The sequence below is a fragment of the Dipodomys spectabilis genome, unplaced genomic scaffold (genome assembly GCF_019054845.1).
Source record: "Dipodomys spectabilis isolate Male_0828 unplaced genomic scaffold, ASM1905484v1 ptg000193l, whole genome shotgun sequence".
Classification (NCBI taxonomy): domain Eukaryota; kingdom Metazoa; phylum Chordata; class Mammalia; order Rodentia; family Heteromyidae; genus Dipodomys; species Dipodomys spectabilis.
In genome coordinates, this window is record NW_024870870.1 from 2,296,184 (window position 1) to 2,299,494 (window position 3,311).

At 34.5% G+C, this 3,311-nt stretch overlaps 1 pseudogene; it reads right to left on the reverse strand.

Moving 5' to 3' along the window:
- Positions 1–1,108: 1,108 nt before the first annotated feature.
- Positions 1,109–1,208, reverse strand: LOC122121697 (annotated as a pseudogene).
- Positions 1,209–3,311: the final 2,103 nt, after the last annotated feature.

Genomic DNA, 3,311 nt, shown 5'->3' on the forward strand with positions numbered 1-3,311 from the left:
ACTACTTTCCAAAAAGGCCACCCAGATGAATACTAGGGATGAGGATGAGTATACCCCTCTTCATCGGGAAGCCTAGAGTGGACACTTAGACATTGTCCATGAGTTGGTAGCTCAAGGCAGATATTCATGCAATAACTGTGAATGGCTGGACACCCCTGCACAGTACTTATATGTGGAATAATACCAGAATGGCTTCTTTATTAATTCATCATGATGCAGATACCAATCCCCAAACTAAAGGCCTCTTGACCTCCTTGCATCTTGCTGCTGGGAATAGAAATAGCAAAGATACTCTGTATCTCCTTCTGTTGAACCATTATATCAAACCAGGTCTGAAGAACAACTTTGAAGAAACTGCATTTGATATTGCCAAAAGGGTAAGTATGTATCACTACCTCTTTGAAGTTGTCGAAGGCTGTACAAATTGTTCTCCTAAGTCGTAATGGTTTGGTTAAGTTTCTTAAATTTCAAAAATGCCAGTCCATCTTTTGTGTCCCTACAAATTTTTTTCACAATACAAAGCAACAGCAATATCTTACTATAAAAATTTATGTATTCCATGGTATTCTTCCAAGTGAATTGCATGACTTTGATATCAAAATGTATTCAAGAGTTGTTTGTATACATCTGTAATGATTTCTGCAGAGTTTGTGATTCTTTAAATCAGAAATAATTTTAACTTATCTGTTGAAATGAATAGTATAGAAACTAAAGATGTTCCTGGAGCTTTTCTGAAAAAAGTATATCTATGTTTGTGTAATGTCCATAATCTATATCAATCTCTCCTAGATATAATACTTTGAATTCTACATTGTTATATAATGATTCATTTATAAATGTGACCTTTCAGATTGCATTCCATATAGAAGAATTTTAAGACTCCTTTTTTTTCGTAGTTTCTTATTTTATTTCTTTGGGATAAAATGGCAATATTATCTAATTTCAAGTTTTGTAACGTTTATGCTATGTAAAGGCCTTTCTAAGGTGAAAATTTAATACACTGATGTCAAACTAACCTTTAATTCTATGAATTACATGTATTGTTACACGTGTATTTTTGTAATCAACTTTTTAATAACTGTTTTTCATTTCTTGCATCAGAAGAATGGAAAATATGGAATACTTCACAAATTTTCATATCATCCTTGTGCAAGTGCCATGTTAATCTCTGTATTGTTGTAATTTGGGTAGACCTGCTGCTGAAGCATGTAGTATCCTCTAAATTTAAGTACGTAATGATACAATTTTTATACGGGCATATATCCATGGTTGCCTATTTGTAACAAGGAACCCTTATTGTTCCTAAAAATCCTATTGATCTTATTTCTCTAAATTTCTGTGTACACTGGAAAAAACTTATATAGTTTGGTCAATTGCTCACATTTACATTTTTTTTGTCAATGACTGTTTTGTCGTTTTCATTTTAAATTTTATCATACTTTGAAGCCTTTACAGCTAAGTCCAAAGGTGGTGGCTTTTCAAGTACTTATTTATCAACTGAGTTAGCTTTGTGGAGCTAATGGATTCAAAGTAAGCCTTGCTTAAGAGCTACTTCTAACTTTCTGCAGCTTAAAATTTCCCAAATGAGGTCTTGCTGGGACAAATGTCTACCTGAACTGTGAAGACTCAGGGTCTAGGTTGAGGGGGCAGAATGATGCAGACTCCAGCCTTGGGATTATCTGAAGACTGTTTTTGGGATTAGGAAAGCTCTTGGAACGCCAGAGTACAGGGGGAAAATGTTCCCTCTCCCTATCTCAAAACATGTCACAGACTCCTGGGAGCTGAGGAAGTGGCTCTTCTGCTTGCTTAAGCATAGATGAACAGCTGGTCAAGCATTTTCCTGAGATTGTAGAAGTGGTTTGAGCTTGCTCTAAAATAGTTTAGATAATAATATACCTAGACATTCTCTCATAGGTTAAGTAAAAATGTATCTGTGGAAATTTTTTGTGTGAATGTTTTCTGACCAAATCTTGGCAAAGATTATGCTTGCTAGTCTTTAAATACCCACTAACAATAAAGCACAGCATGCAGTGGCAATTGCTGTTTGCACTCTGCATCCCCTGTGTCCTGGTGATTTTGTGACCCTTACCCAGGGACCCCAACGCACTAGACGTTGACACTGAACCTTTACCTTTCTTCCATGTAGGAATAGACCAACCAGAATATCTTACCCTGACAGCATGGATTCTCTTACTGGAACACAAATAATCTTAGTTACAAGGGATCATAGAGAGATGAACAGTTCAGACAGAATTGTTCAGAATGGAAGGTATTTTATCAAAACTTAATTGTTTATTATATGTATCATTTCAAAAGTAGCTAAAGCCAAGAAAGTGAAAAAATTGTTCATATGCATGATTACCTACTGTCCTGACCTGTCTATCATCCAACCAAGCAGGAACTTACACTACTGACATTCTATCACCAAATATTGCAATAGCTCCTGGAGAAGTCCATATGTTTCTCCTCGATATTAGGCCTTAAATTTGTAATGTTTTAATCACAGTGTTTCCTCTTGCCTCTAGGCTGCATATCTACAAATGGTAAAGCTTTAAGTCTAACTTTACCAAAAACTGAGGTAGAGATATTGGAATAATACTTTAAAACAGAGTTGCCTTTGATTCCCTAAACACAACACAACAATGCAAAACAATTTTTATATTATATGTACTTATATATTTTATATTTATATGTGCTGATTTTAAATTTCATACAGTGAATCTTACTAGAATTGATAATTTGACAAATATATTGACATTTATTCCCATAAATAGATTGGAATATAAATAGTTAGGCTTATAATATATATTAGAATATAAAAAGTATCAACGCAATATCTTCAGTATAAGCTTGTGATACCTTCTAAGTGTTCGTGGTCTTCTGAATACACATGGTAAAATAACAGTATTGTTTTCTGCTAATCTATAAGGGATTTTATTCTGATGCTCTGTTTATTGTTTTAACTTGCTGGTCCCTAAGTGTTTTTCTCCATATTTCTGAAGCATTCTTACTGATTATACCCAAATGTTGCTGATATGATGTCTAAAAGCTATTATTCTTCTGCAGGACCCACAGGTCCTAGGATAACAGGTCCTAGTTATCTGCATCATCAGATAACAAGGGCATGACTTCTCACATAGGCCCATGCAACATGCCAACAGAAAATAATTAAAGACTCATCTCAATTTCTCATTTCTATAATATTTCAGGGCCCCAATTGCTTACAAGAATTAGCAGTAATCAATTGTGAATTGCAAGGCAACTTAAAATGAAAGATGAGATCACAAAATCTGAGAGAAAGTACTGTAATT